We start from the raw sequence: 15,827 nt of genomic DNA, 5'->3' as shown, positions 1-15,827 counted from the left end.
GGCTGGCAAGCAGGTGATTGTTCAGCACATACAATTTGCTAGTCGTTACAAGTCTGATGATTTCTCATCACCATTTGCTTTTCTTAGAATCTCATACTGTCTGAACCACCATCAAGACCTCCTCTGCTGACACAAATGATTATTGATTTCCACCTACTGTCTACCTGTGCTCAATCAGCTGTGTTGCTTTTGTGTAGAACAATGGTTTTCTTCATCCGCTGGGGTAATAAGTGTGCTAAAGAGGGAAAAAATGTTCCTGGGAAAGGAGCCTTGAAAAGCACAGCAGGAGGAGCTAAAACAGGACCAATATTGATAGCTGTAAACTTTTATCTAACACAGTTTGTATTTAAGAGGCAGTTAATTTGTTAGACAAAACCATTTGCTGTTTTTCTTGTTCCTCTTTAGCTACAATCTACAACCTTCCTCTTCTATCTTCTAATCTAATGTGCTCTCTACTCTCATAAATACTATTTAAAATATTCAGAACAATGAAAAATGCCCCCTACCAGCGAACAACATGATTACTTCACCAACATCTAGGCTCCCATTATTAAAGTATTGTACAGTCTCTCTCGCTCTCTTTTGTTTTTATTTGTTTTCACTTAGTACTCTATGAAAGTGCACGGCAAATTTAATACCCCTTCCCTATGTTTAATAAATGCATAAGTGAAATCTTCTGTAACATGTCACGGAGCGGAACCGTGTTAATGCCCAGTATACAATTAAGTCCAATTATGACAAAACAACAACAACAACAAATTGATGAGTGGAGGATTAAGTCATATATCTTGAAGGGTACGGTACCTCAAGCCAAATTAAGTCCATTTTACAGCATTGCCTAATGTCACAATTTACAAATATACAGAAATGAAATATTAAACTCCCATTTCTCTTCATCAGCATTCAAACTCCTGTCTGCCGTTTCTCCATAATTTGTTGACCATTAATCAAAATACATCCTTCACAATGGAAAAAGATCAATTTCTCTGACAAGTAATGTGTCTCAGTAATAAACCCACACGACCTGCCTTGCTAGTTAATGATCTGGAGTGAGGCTTGTAGCTTTCTTGCCATAACATAACACTTTCACTTTATAGTAAGGACACATCAATCTGTAACCACTCCCTTCCCCGTTGACCGTTACTGTACCTTGTAGGCCTATGAGCTATCCAGTAAAAGTCCTAATATGATGTACATGTGTTGTGTAAATAGATTGTCCCTAAGACTCAGCCTCCATGAGCTCAAGGTGACCCTCTCAACTGCTTGACTGTATAGAAGCATTCTGTTTGATTAATTTGTACTGACAACATAACCTACATGTTGCCTGGGGCCACCCAAGCCTCTTTTCACACATGAATAGCAATATGATTGTACGTTTTAACATACTTTTTTTTTGGCACCATACATTGCCAATTGTGAATCAATCTATCATGATAAATGGAGCTTATCATAAAGTGATGTTGAACTATATCAAAAGTCTATAGGTTAAGACTAACTTACAAAGGACATAACCTAGTATGCAGATTTTAAAAGTCGTGTGACAAAGGAAATTGTATTTGTTCAGCAACACGTGCTGCAGAGACGGTCATTAATTTGGAATAGTCCTAAGTTGTTTAGGGCTGTAACCATTTTTTTTCATTGTTGATTAATCTGTCATTTAATCTTGTTTTCTCTATTAATTGATCAATTAGGTCTAGAAAATGCTAGAAAATGATGAAAAATGTAGATCAGTGTTTCCCATGGCCCAAGACCTCAAATTTCTTGTTTTGTCCACAACCCAAAAATGGTCTGTTCTGTCATAAAGGAGTAAAGACACCAGAACATATTCACATTTAAGCTTGAAACAAAACATTTTTCTTTACAAAAATGACTCAAACCAATAAATCGATTATCCAAATAGTTTGCGATTAATTAAATAGTCAACAACGAATTGATTATTTGATTAATTGTTGCAGCTCTAATGTTATCCAACGAAGGTTAAAATCAAGGGCAACTGGACTTGGTTGAAGATACTGGAAGACGTTTCGTCCCTCATCCAAAGGACTTCTTCAGTTCTGACTGACTGGCAGGGAAACTCAGCTATTTAACCTCAGTGGAGTCGTTGGCCCGGGTCATCGATACCGCTGGTTCGTTAGTGTTCCTTGTTGCTGTGACGACAGTCGTTACAGTCGTTAACGAGTGTCCTCTGTCCTTCAGATGTAAGTAACATCCGAAGGACAGAGGACACTCGTTTGAGGACCACCAGGTGCACATTTTAGACAGAGAAGATGGATGGTTTGAAAGAGGTGTCAAGGAAGCATCTACACCAGGGTCGAGAAGCCGTCATTGAACAGGGGAGGGGGTCCACGCCACCACTTATCCCCCACTTACAATGCTGTCCTTTCATCACTTCCCAGGAAACTCAACAAACGTAACCTATTGGCCTCAGGTGAAGATACCAACGATGGTCGTTCAGTCTTGGCCACAGGTAGTCTTAACGACTGTAACGTCTGTCGTCACAGCAACAAGGAACACTAACGAACCAGCGGTATCGATGACCCTGGCAAACGACCCCACTGAGGTTAAATAGCTGAGTTTCCCTGCCAGTCAGTCAGAACTGAAGAAGTCCTTTGGATAAGGGACGAAACGTCTTCCAGTATCTTCAACCAAGTCCAGTTGCCCTTGATTTTAACCTTCGTTGGATAACTATGACCTGGATGACTGAGAATCTTCACAGACAGCTCTGATGTTGTTAATGTACTACTCAACATAATGCAGATGCATGATAGGACATGTGTATTGGGGTCACTGAGTTCAGCTTTCTTTTGACAGAGACACGGAAACATGTCTGATAGAGAGGAAAGAGGGAAGAGGAAAGGAACATCTTTAATGGTATTTTAAAAGTAAGTGACCATACACAGCCTTTTCAGACAACTAAAAATCCTAGAGTGAATAAATCACACGTGACAACCAGTTACTGTATACCACAGTGTTAACGTACTATTTCAGTAATAACACTTTACATAGCATTACCGTATCCCATTATGTCATCTTGCGGTTTCTGTCTGTTAAAAAGAACTTTTCATTGGCACCATTGCCCAGTGCTTGCTCATGGTGGGAATTGTTGGGTCTCTGTAAATAAAACTACAAAGACTACGCTCTAGATCTTCTAACATGAAACGTGCAATGAGATAACTTCTGTTATGAATTGGACCTGTATAATAATGCAAAAACTAAACTTGCTGTCTTTTTGTGTCGTGTTAACTGTTGTTTATTGGGAACCTGAACATAGTGTGGTGGTTATATCACGGTTCTGGGAAGATGATATTCTTGATTTTTGTGGTTGTTTACAAGACCAAATACAGTTATAAAGTTGGCTTTTCCAAACTTTATCTGTAAGTCTAGAAGTACTGATTTCAAACCAAATGAAACGCACCCAAGATGAGTTTTTATGGCTTTGACAACCACTGTGACATCTAAGGCAACCAAATTTACTTGTGTACAAACAACTCCCTCTGCTCTTTTATGCCAAGTTATTATTTGCAAATTTGATGGAAATGTGATAATGGGCTCACAACAATGACACCAAACAAGGGAGTTGCCTTCTTTGGCATGTTGACTTTTTTCATGTCTGATTACAGGGCACACTTGATTTGTCTCATTTCAGGGATGAGCAGGACTGAAATGGTAGCACTGTGATTCGGGGACTCGGTACCATCAATTCAATTCAGTTAGTTTTAATTAGCGCAATGGAGAGAAAGAGGGGGAAAAAAACAACAACCTCACAGGGTCCTCCAACAATGAAATGAATTACTCATGAGTGAATGTGAGCTTATCACATCAGCCAGCTTTATATGTAGAGAATATTAAATCAAGGTGCTGGAAGACATACGCCTGAAATGAGTTATACCGATATTTAAAAGACATGAAATCTCTATTGGATACAAATCACATCATGATAAAAGGCTGGTAGTTATTTGATGATATTTGGTGTGTTATACACTCAGCTGACATCTGTCTGCTGTGAAATATTTAAATTTATTTTTTAGATGTCACCTTTGAATGGAAAACTCTTGTTGCACCAAACATTAACTCACATTCGATTGAAGTATACATCTAACAATGACTGCAGAGACGTGAAGTTTTGTGCAAGGAAATGCTCTGACGAATGTCATATGAGCACTCTGATGACAACAGATTTCTATATATCAGAAGAGATTGTGGATTTGTGAGTAGAGCAAAAACAAACAATCCTGCATACTGACTACAAACAATGTAGGTCCATTAGAGCAGTGGTTTACAACCTTTTGGGTGGTAAATTAAGTGGCTTCTATTTGCGATCTCTTTTCATAAGTGGTATAGGCATACGAGTTGTGAGTAGTTTGACCACAAGAGTGATTTCTCACTCTCCCAGTGACCTCAGGCAGTTTGGGGATATTTTGTTTTTTCCTTCTTTCCAATCACACCCTTACCATAATGTGACCCCTCACATTTCTCTACGACTCCTTCGATGAGTCTTTAGCCATTTGTTTATGTAATGGGAGACGTATTAGCAGCTATTCTTACAACTTCTTGTCTAAACACTTTAACCGGAGTACAACCTGCTTTAATATGATTGGAGATAGAAATGAGTAACAACTAGTGAAATATCAATTTCTTAGGCCAAAGTTTCAGATTGTTAAATGTCTCAAAAGATGCCTGAAGGACTGACAAAACATGGCAGTAACAACTTAGACCACAAAACACGAAAAAGGGAGCAAACGTCTGATAACTTTGGCCATATTTTGAACAATCCCCTGTCAGCGTTGTCTACCATGCAGATGCAGGAATGACTTTAAGAACTTAAAACCAGTGACTCAACTTTCTGGAGTGACAATGGGCCACCCACCCTCCACCAGTATGGTTTTCAATCTAAGATTCTGGCCTAAGAAATTAATTCTGAGAGGTGCCAATATTCTTTTGACAGGCTTCTCTAGCACCATGCTGCTCAATAAGACTGTGATTGATGCACACCCTCCAGATTCATTGAGGACTGTGATTTCGACAAACTGCTCGCCTGTGATGTGGACAGACCTTTAAGGCAGAATACGCTGATGGCTAGATGGATGGGATACACTGTAAAAGTACTCCAAAGACACATTATTGAATTATGTGTCAATACTGTATGTGGGTTCATGTGCTCTCCATGGGTTCTGATTGATCACCCGTTAAGGCATAAACCAGCCACTTATTTAATTGATTTTGAATGCTTATCAATTGGTGAACTTTTAGACTTATCAATTCCCAGGGGTGGACAAATTACACAACTCAATAACTTGAGTCAAAGTATAGATACTCTTGGTTAAATATTACTCTATTACAAGTGAAAGTTGTTCAGTCAAATATTTACTTGAGTTAAAGTAGTACTGGAGTACTTGCTTTAAAAGTACTTAAGTATTCAAAAGTACATTTTCTTTTTAATGTCAATGCATTGTTGTATTGTGGCCAGCACTGTGTTCATTTGACAAGATTTAAACATGTATTTGTGAAAGGACTTCAGTCAGTAATGTTAGCTTAGCATTTTCACTATTAACTATTAGTATGCCTCACCAGTGAATTCACATAGGACCCGGTCCCAATACAACAACTTAGCATGCAAATCCATAAAAATGTATTTAAAAAATTGACCAACCAAAGCACAAGAAAATTTAATAATTACAAGCGCAGACAATTTTAAAATGTTCATCTAGAATTAAACAAACGTTTACATACCTTGACATGCTTTCTCCTGTTGGATGGCAAATCATTTTTGTAGGCTGTGATAAAGTCTGTGCAAGGTAAACAGAGCAAATATTTAAAATGAGTTGAATCTTTCTTTATTTCAAAAATCTCAAACATGGACAGATATGACCATAGGTGCCCTGGTGAGGAATACTCATCTATATCTGCCATTACCACTGCCAAGTTCAAATTGAACTGTTCAAAGCACTTGACTGACAGTGTAGGAGCAGTTTACTATAATAGGTTTTTCTCCTGTGATGAACACACAGCGTTCAGCCTATCACATTTTAGAAAAATCTATCTGCTGAAGCTTTGCTTCAAAGTAACGAGTAATGGAAACTTTCATAGAAATGAAAAGAAGCAGTCAAAAGTACAACATTTGTCATTAAAATGTAGTGGAGTAAAAGTCACAATTTTCCAAAAAATGATACTTAAAGTACAGATACTCAAATAAATGTACTTCTTTACTGTCCACCGTTGTCAATGACATATACTGTATGTTCCTAAGAAGGATCACGCGATGGACCAGAGAAAATATACATCCTGTAAAATGAACCAACTGGCTGAAATGAAGACCTTTACTGTGACAATTTGCTGACATGACGTGGGACATGATGAGCAGACTCATGCTCTCCCAGTGAGGCAAGACTGAGACCACAGTGAGGCCGTGGAAGGGTACTAATGAGGAACTTTGTCAGCCCTGTGTCTGACACAATGAGAGAAGGAAATGAAGACAAAGTGAGAGTGGGAGGGAAATACAGTTTCAGCTCTCTGACTCCAATGACCCTTCTCTACCCAGATCAAATGATCCCACTTGTGCAGGTGACACCTTATTTTTGCCAGGAGCAATAGCAAAGCTGATTCCCTGTCCCAAAAAAAGGAAGGAAAAAAAAATTATTCTACAACAGTTTTATGAGTTTGAGGCCATCTACAACGGTTTTATATCCAGCGTGACTCAGAGATTTTCATTTAAACTATTGATCAGAGTATGATTTACACTCAGGATGCAACCTTAATGCCTTTAACTATCTCAAAGAATAAAACTGGCAGTTTTACGGTGCTCTTTAAACTGATAAAAATGCAGAGATTTAAATCCAGTTGGCACACAAAAAGAAGCTATAAAGCTGTGGATATTTAGATTATCTCAGCAAATGATTCCAGTTCCAAGTCTGCCTATCAACATTACCAATGCAGCTGATATTTGACAGCCTGAAGTTTACTATGAATTTGGAAACCATACCATTATCATACAAGTAGGACTAGATACGTATATATGAACTAATAGAGTGACACTGTCATGGGGCACTCCTTCAGCCTCCAGTGGTAGTACTGGTATTAGCATGCTAAGCTAACATTAGCATAGGCCTGTTAGCCATTAAATGGATCTACTGTAAGCATTACTATTAGCATTACCATTAGCATGTGGTCTATCATCAATGGACACATTGCTTGTCATTTTGTTTCATTTTAGTTCATTTAAGGGCTGCTTGAAAGAGTAGAAATCATTATTAGGTAAATACAACACATACACAGTTAATTTCAAGTCATTTATTTTAGGTTATTGGGGTTACCCAAGGTCATCCAAATGTTTGCGCATTACATTCACCTGTTCTTGTCTTCAAGCAGGGATCTGGGTTGAAGTGGCAAAAAGGATGTGACAGAGTCTGGAGTAATTTATAGGGGGAAGACCTGGAATGGTCCAAGTGTAAGCCGGTACAGAGGGGTGTACTGGAGTACCTAAAGTTTCTGTTTCGAGAAGCTTGTTCAGCATGTGAAATTTAATTTCTGGTTTTGTAATTGTTAAATTGTGTATTGATGTGGCCAGATATGTTTAAGAATGTTGAGTAAGCATAATGGTGTCTGATTTATTTTCAATTAACTTTGGTTTATCTTGTAGGAGGGAAGGAGGCAGATGTTCCTCTGGGCAGAACAGCTTTGGCCTGGAAGGGGGCATGTGTGAGAGCCCCATTACTCAAGCCCAAATATAGTTTTTGTGTTTCAGTTTGTGATTCTAATTTGAATAGGTTATACTTGAACTTGTTTGGTTTTAATTTTGATATAGCCTATTTTTCAATACTTCACCCTTGCACTTTACATGTGACATGGTGAAGAAATGCATTGAGGCACCAGGTGAGGAACTCCTGAGTCCATGTCTCCTCCTTCAACCATGGGGCTAAACATTACAGACACTATAGATACTTTAGTGAACACTAAATTTTACTGAGTATGGTATATATTCACTATTAACTCTAACTTGACTACCACAGTGACACTTAAATTGCTCATGAGAATACAGCAGCATGTGAGTACCCACAGAGGAGAGTAGTATTTTGAACAGTAGCCATATATCCAGCACGGCCCTCCCATCTTCCTCCCCCAGGGTGAAGTAGCCTATTCCTGCCGGCGCGGGGCGTGTCTCTGTGGGCGGCCTCCTCGGTGCGGTGGCGCTGCCACTGCTACTGATGCCGCTGTGTCTCCTATTCCACTTGATGCAGGTGGAGACGCGTCAAAGCAGCCAAAATCACCCAGAAGCATACACCAGAAACACGGCAGCGGAACCTCCACAATAAAAGCCCCGTCAATACATATCAATGTAGGGGTTTTAACTTGAAAAGGAGAATCTGGAGTTGCATGGTCTGCCTTCTGGCTGGCTTGACAGCAGGGATGCAGGTGGGGCGACTCGGCCAGGACCGTTCACATCTGCCTTGAAGGAGAGAGGGGGGGGAAAGAAATTCTGCGTTCTGGTCTTCTCAACGCTCTGGATAAAAAAAAAAGAAACAGAAGCGTTAACTGCATCCAGGCTGCATCCAGGGATACTTACAAATCTCCTCAAGCCTGGAGAATAATATTGGAGGGATTTCCGCAAAACACAAGTAAGGACTTTTCTCTTCTTTGCTGTGACTATGTGCTTCTGTGGGGTTTCTTCTGGATGTGTGGATTTGTCACACTCTGCAAATGCTCACCAAATGATGATGACAGGTGATGTCGGGGAAAAAATACACTCTCATAGCCCAATAATGAGCAATTGTTGGCTTTGTTCGGTTGAGAGGGAGCCAGCAGCAAACGATGCGTAATGGGTCAATATTTGGAGGAGATTTGGGAGGCGAGTGGATTTGAGGTCTGCTGTTTGTTTTCTGCGGCTCTGGCAGCAGACACGTTGAATCCGGTGTGGGGTAAATGATGGAGGAATATCTTTTGAAGCCACGCGTGACAGCAGCGGCGGAGTCTGGGAATTCCGAAAAAAAAAAACAATAAAAAAACTCGCCGTGCTCTGCAAAAGTCAGTTTTTGTGCTTCTTTGAGCTGTGGATGTGTTTACGCAATGTCCAGACGACTTGTGAGAGGTGTTTCTTACAGATTCCAGGACTCACAAACCCGTGATGTTTTATTTGAACAGCTCCGATTTGGAATTAAAAATTATCCTAAATTGTAGTAAGTGAGACACGCTGTTTACTCTGTCGATATTACATGTGGCCTAATTTTCTCACACACCCACACCCACAGCCCACTTACTTGTACACGTACTTCTCATTAACTCCAAATCCCCGAACTGTAAATTTCCTGGAATTGTACCCACTGTAGAGTCGATTTATGGTTTTGGCATCATCGCCTGCGTTTAACGTGTAAGCTATTTAGCATTATTGGCCGTCAATTTATTTTTAAATTGTTAATATTAAATCTTTATGCCAGGGACAATTAGTCCACCGGAAGGTATACTCTCTTTTCTGAACAGATGCATCATAATTGGCTGCTGGAGAACAGAACGGCTGTGGTCTGACGATCTGTGGAGTTACTGCTAGTGTTTTCCCCAAGTAAATGTGATCAGCACGATGTGTTAGAACCGCACGCGCGTACAGTACGTGGATATTTGGGGCTCCATATTGCGCCGACGATACAGCGACTGCATGTGACTCCTGCGCCACCGTGTCGCCAAACGCCCACTGGGGTGCGTAACGGTGTCTCTCCACAAAATCCCAGAACCAGAGGATAAATAGCAAGAACTGCAAATCGTTAGATCTCTTTTTATGGGATACAAGTCGGATTAAGGGGTTAGTTGTACAATAATTAAACCGAGTTGAGGCTGTCTAGTTCAGCGGTGCACAGGCAGAAACGGATGGGACGCGATCAGAGAGAAGAGGAAAGCAGACACCACATAGGGAGAGTCCCTGTAGACGCCAGTGGGAAAATAGACCCACTCTCTTTTTAATATTAAATGTGAACTTTTTCACAGTAGAAATGAAACCACTGGTTTGTCATTTCTTACAATATTGGCATATTAATCACTGGTCATAAACCACCTCGCCATATTTCTTGTTGGATTATGTGGCAAGGTAGCAATAACTGATCACAGGACATTTTATTTTAAAGACTTTGCTGAATAATAATCTGTAGAGAAGACTGATGAAGACAGAGAAGTATTCCAATTAATTGCTTGAAGACTTTTGGAAATAAAATGCAGTAAGGATGACTGGATAAGCCACACATAGGAAGTAGTAGGACTTATTGAGTCAGCTGTCTTCTTAATGCAAATGAAGGTCTGTGCTAGAAATCAAGTAGGGTAATGGGACTCATTTCCTGGTTACTGTCTCAGGCCAAAAATGTGTGGACTCGTGAAGCCATGACACAAGGCCATGTTGAAGGATTTCACTGACCAGTGGTTTTTCAGCAGGCGATTTCATCATCATTCAACCTGAAAGATTACCACACTTTGGGCAATCAATTTGGCATCCCGATGTTAATTCCCAATTGGCAAAAAAAGAGAATTACTCTATCATCAACTCAGTCTAACGACTGTAGTTGTGACAATGGCTTTGGAAATACCTAAATAGCTTTTCCCCTTTATCATAATGCACACTGAGCAGACACCGCTGGCAGAAAATGGGCCCATACGTGATTCCACTTTTGTTCTCAGAGCTTTCAGTGCACTTCATGAAGGGTGCTTAACATTGCCTTTGTGGGTTGAGATGACTTATAATAATTGCAAATTCCCCTGCAATTTGAATAATTTCTCCAGACCTTTTCACTGTTTATTATTCGGTGAGTGCAAAAAGTGGATTTGAGGTCCTCTGCTTTTCTTTGTTTTCACTCATCCATCTGACATGAGGCTTCCAACAACTTTCCTGAATACAAATCTCCAGCTTTTCAACTCAAATGCCATCATTCTGGGTCAGCACACAATCGGCATGCCATTTGAGCGCGGCAGAAAAACAACACCTTTTCAAATGCATAATGTGACATATTGTCAAGTGTCCAGTAGGTGCATTTCTGTGGGTGCATTCTATAGACCCTGTTTGCAAGAGTTGAAATCCGAGCATGAACTTGATCAGGATCTCATGTGACGTATAGCTATTCAGTCTCATACTGGGTATATTTAGGCCAAGTGCAGTCCTCAAAGCAGCTGTCAGATTCGAGGCATCAGCCAGAAACTCTATCTGTACCCAGGTCAGTGTTTTAAGCAGCTGTCATTTCCCCATGACAGAGCGGAGCGCACTGTCTTCTATCTCACCTCTATCAAAACACGGGCACTCAGGCTGTCCCCACGCCCCTCCCCGCCCCGCCGCGCCCCTCCAGTTTACCACCACAGAGACTGAGAGAGCAAAATTGGAGGAGAAGAGAATCAGAATGGGTAATCTTGCTGTAATCCCTCGCACGGCGGCAAAGGGAGCAATCTGCCTCATTAACTCACGGCTCTACTGCTCGCCGTCTGGCCCTCATTCATCTTCCCATCCACCCAGCCGCAGAGAGGGAGAGAAGAGAGGTTATAGGAGCGGAGGGACGCTATAAAGTAAAGAAGGCGGAGATTTTCACCTGGGGGGGGGGGGGGCAAAGCGATAGGAAAATAAAAGATTTTCTCCTCCTCACGCCCACCATTTTAGCTATGGGGGCCATAATGAGGGAAGACGTGCCCTCCCCCCCTTCTATCGCTTTTCTCCATTGATTAAGCAGCCACAGAGTAGAGGTGGAAGAGCCTATGATGGAGAGGTGGACTGAGGGACCTCTTATTGTCTCTGAGTGATTGCATGGATGGATTAGTGAGAGAAAGAGAAGGGGAAGCAGACAGAGAGAAACAGTTGGGAAGAAAGGATACAGTATGGCCTATCGATCCGATCACGTTACACCCTTCTCTCCTGTGTGGCCACGCCAGTAGGATATCCGATTTGGACTAATATTAGTCAGTCTGGCAGATTTATTATTGAGGATGTCAAAGTTTGTACATCTCTTTTTGCTGTCAGCTGCGGAGAGGAAAAGGCACAAAATTGTTGCGTGATGGCACCAGTTGAGTTCAAAGCCCTGTGATGCTTTTAACAACTTGCCTTTGGTCTTCCTAATTGAGAGGGAGTTGGGAGACTTGGGTTTAGAAACTCCTGGATCTGTGCCACATACTGTATTCCACAAAGATTGGGTCATGAATTAATTTAGCAGAGCTCGTAAGTACATCTGAATCTTGGATGAGGATTTTTTTCCTTCTCTCAAATAGTTGAAAGTATTGTAATCCCAATCCCCCCTTTTTTTCATATCTGAGTAACCCCCCAAAAGCAGGCATGGCCAATGAATTAATGAAGATGTTCTTTGTAGCCTGCAGTGCGAGCCTGATTTGAAATATTTGCATTACCATATTGCTCGCCTTTTAAGAGGCTCAAGCGAGGTCCTTGGTGTTATAGTCAGGCTGGGATTTCTAAAACAGAATAGGAGAGTATCACTTCAAGTGAAATAAAACAGACATTCCCAGCCACTTTGTGATGTCTGTACCTTTTTTTTTATTTTTCATTTTTTGGGCCTCGCCTCAAATGCCTCAGCTGTCAAAACAAACTGGACCTGTGAGAGCTCCTGGCTGGAGAGTTTTTCAGGACCGGCTTCAGGTGTGGGACCTACCTCTTTAGCACCCACCAGTGAGATGTTTAACCTAAATTACTCCAGCGCAAAGGCAGCTGCTGTTTCTCAGGTTTAAAAATATCACCCCAGACTCCCTACCTTTTTGGAAGGGCACGTTCCAGACAAAAAACAGCTGATGTAACCTCACCGTTGATGATTTATCATGTTCATCTGCGACCTGAAGACAGTCCTTCCTCTTTGAGGCACTAGTAAACACTGGTGGCTTTTTGCACTGCAGAGTCTGTTAGACAAAACTGTTCTGAGCTTCTTTTGGCTTTGCTTCATCGTATGTAAGCGCTAAGACTGCCCCCATCTTTGCCTGAACTGTACCCATCCATTCCAAGGGTGTGCTAACATGTGGTGTGCTGTGAAAGGATCTATTTCAAAGTGGAGCAGGTTGCATAACAAGGATATGGGACACAAAAAAAACCCACATAAGAGTTTTATGCTCATAATTGAGGAGTGGGTGTTAGTAACTAATCCTTATGCTATGGGATATCACTATCCACACTATTTCTAGTTTTGCATAATCATGCTATTTGTTTGCATAACACTTGCATATCTAACTACACAATAGCATTTGCTTCCAAAGACAAGCACTGGACATTACCATCAGTCATTCATTCGCTATTTGGACAGAGCCGTATGTAATAAAATGCAAGCTAAACCACAATAAGCATTTTCTTTCCTCTTGGGGAATGTCTAATTAATTTATCATGTGGTCAACAAAGCATATTATGAGACTTCTTTCCTACTGGAACGATATACAGCAATTTTCAAAGATGCAGAGAATATAGACAGTCCAAGAAAAGTTCCTTCAATTATAAATATGCCTTTGTTCCCCCACACGGATTCAGACGAGCCGTCTCACATGCACTTTCAACAAATATTCTAGTGTCTCTATGTTTTGTTTTTTACTTTCGAACTCTTCCCTCCAACTCCTTAGCCAACTGTCAGCAGAGCACCTTGAAAAACTAAGTATTACACTCAAGAGAATTGTTGTGCTCGACTGCAGTTTATTCCTCTCCTAGAAATCCAGAAGGCTTTTGTCCATCCATCATCATGGATGAATATATTTTCGGAGCACCAACCCCGCAGCCAAATGAATGCGAGATGTCCAAACCAAAGCTATACATGCTAAAAACTCCACCTATAGCACCATACCGAAATGTAGCTCTTTCCAATACCAGAATGCACCTGTTCATGATGCTCTATTCATTGTCTGAAATTGTGTCTGGATTATGTCCCCACCTGTGGAATGGACTGAGCAATCGGGGGCTGATGGGGGTCATGAGATTGAGCTACTGTGTACTGCTGCGACCTCTGCCCCAGCACGACAGCACTTTTCCCGCTTGGCGATGGAGAGGGATGGCTATTCTGAGTGCCACAATGGCCACTTCACTGCAGAGCAGGAAAGGCTTTGGAGGGCCACAATGGGTCCTTTTTTAGAGGTGCTGCTGCTGCCGGGGCCTGCATTGGGTTTGTGCAGCCAGCGTACGTTCATCAAGCTTCTCTTGTCACCGATACGATGGCGCCCTGTTTGCAGATGGCCACAGGGCAGAGTGTGGGAATGGCCACCATTTATCCCATAGAACTCTCACGTTGAGCGCACTCAACAGCCAAGGACATCAGTTGAACAGGCAGGGTCAAACAATTATCCAACACTATTCTCTCAGTTGTAATGAGCCAGGAACAGAGAAGCGCAATTGAGCGATGACTGCTGACACCTTTTTGTGATTCAAAGGAGAAACACAGAAATGAAATGGGCACTAAAATTCAATCGCATTTAACTTTATTGTGTTTTTATAGTTATGTATTTTGCTTTCAAGCTCTAACTCTATTACCACCACTATTTTGTTTTTTTTTGTGGTGGAAAATTTAATGTCTGAGAGGTAAAGTGTCAATTTTTATTTGTGCCGTATGTCCTGCTTCGGACTTCAGTTTTAACAGCTTCTCCAGTGCTGATGCATATTTCGTTGCAATTTTCCTGTTTGTCAGGGGCAAATGAGGCCTTGTGTCACATTTGTGCCGATCTTGCTGCTTTTCCCAGTTTGAAGGGGAAAGGTAGTGATGTGAAGGCTCAATGTGTCAGAATGATAGCACGAGGAAAAGAGGTGGAGGAGGAAGAAGGGAAAGCTGTTTCAGTCCGACCATAGCTTTAGCGAGACTTGCTGACTAACTGCTCTAATGCAGTGCAGGCTTTTCTTTAGTCTTTTGGAACGCATCCCTCTCCTACTGTTCAGTGCATTGCTGTTGCATATAATAACTTTTTTTATATAGCACTTATCAAACAAAAGTACAAAGTGTAAACACAGGGTGAAAAAGGGCACATAACAGTTCTAAGCCTAGACAAAGGAAGAGACAGAGCTCAAATTACGCAGAGGTTCATAAGGAGTTAAAAGGGCTAATATATAAGCAGGAGCCAAGCCATGGAGAGCCTTAAAAGTAATCAATAAAATCTTAAAATCAATCTAAAACAAACGAGGAACCAATGTAAAAAGGCAAAAATGGGAGTGATGTGATTGTACCTTTTGCTTCTATAGTCTCCTTTTCGACTGGGAATCATGGAGCCATTCAAAACTTATTAAAAACCTAATGTAGGACTCTTATTCCCTACTAGTCAGATTTTAGACATTATAATTAAGACATATATTAACGGACTTCCCCGATACAGGGGATGTAATCGATTTTCGCTGTTCTAGCTGTTTTCCGTCCAAAAACAGCGGTTCTTTGTGTCAACCTAGACCGTCTGGCGGGCCGCCGTCTTGGTGAGGTCGGCTTTGTCGGTAAGTTTCCTTTCTGTCCTCAGATTGAAGTGGAGAAGAAGAGTTTGCTTTGACGGAGCTGGTCTTTATTGGCGTCTGCTGGCGACCTGTAGGAGCTACACAGACATCCAGGATATCAATCGATTTGTCTCTTCAGTACGAAGAGAAAGAGCCCACCTGTAGGATGTTCTGTTCTCAAGCTGTCGCCTGTAAAGCATGGGAGTGCTTTTGGTCATATATATTGACTGTTTTTATCAATATTTACATTTTTTTGGAAGCTTTATGTTATTTGGAACGTGGTTGAAGGAGAGAAATAATGTTTTGAAGATAACTCCCAATAAAAGTGAACATATAAACAGTAAATATGGCCAAAACATAGACATTCGCCTGGTATATTTTTGAAAGATTGTGTAAAAACTGTTGTATATCAGTTTCTTTTCATCAAATTTAC

The 15,827-nt window shown here is 41.1% G+C and overlaps 1 long non-coding RNA gene across 1 annotated transcript in view; it reads right to left on the bottom strand.

Moving 5' to 3' along the window:
• The window catches only part of LOC123980824, a 55,776-nt gene extending 48,396 nt beyond the window's left edge, over positions 1 to 7,380 (bottom strand). Inside the window, exons 1-2 of the long non-coding RNA XR_006827559.1 lie at positions 7,346 to 7,380; positions 5,731 to 5,786 (exon numbers count right to left, since the gene is read on the bottom strand). This is a non-coding gene — a long non-coding RNA (uncharacterized LOC123980824). The remainder of the gene's footprint in view (positions 1 to 5,730; positions 5,787 to 7,345) is intronic.
• Between the last annotated feature and the right edge of the window lie 8,447 nt (positions 7,381 to 15,827).

Source organism: Micropterus dolomieu, linkage group LG12 (genome assembly GCF_021292245.1).
Source record: "Micropterus dolomieu isolate WLL.071019.BEF.003 ecotype Adirondacks linkage group LG12, ASM2129224v1, whole genome shotgun sequence".
NCBI lineage: Eukaryota > Metazoa > Chordata > Actinopteri > Centrarchiformes > Centrarchidae > Micropterus > Micropterus dolomieu.
This window is presented reverse-complemented; position numbering and strand designations above follow the sequence as displayed.